Below are 268 nucleotides of genomic sequence, written 5' to 3'. Positions count from 1 at the left end.
CCCACCCACCCACCAGCCCATGCTCTAACCCCCTGCGTGTGTCTCCCCGCAGCGCTGCTCCACCTCCGGCCCATCGATGGTGGCGGCTTCATCGAGATCAGCAGCGAAGCGACGGGACTCTTTCTCTGCATGAACAAGAAAGGCAACCTCTACGCCAGCGTAAGTTCAGGCGCTTGGTTTTCGTTTTTTTTTTTTTTTAGGGGGGGGGGAGGGGGTTATTGTTTCAGATTTTTCGTGTTTTTCGAACACCCGTATATGTATATATGTG

The sequence above is a fragment of the Penaeus monodon genome, chromosome 29 (assembly GCF_015228065.2).
Source record: "Penaeus monodon isolate SGIC_2016 chromosome 29, NSTDA_Pmon_1, whole genome shotgun sequence".
NCBI lineage: Eukaryota > Metazoa > Arthropoda > Malacostraca > Decapoda > Penaeidae > Penaeus > Penaeus monodon.
This window is presented reverse-complemented; position numbering follows the sequence as displayed.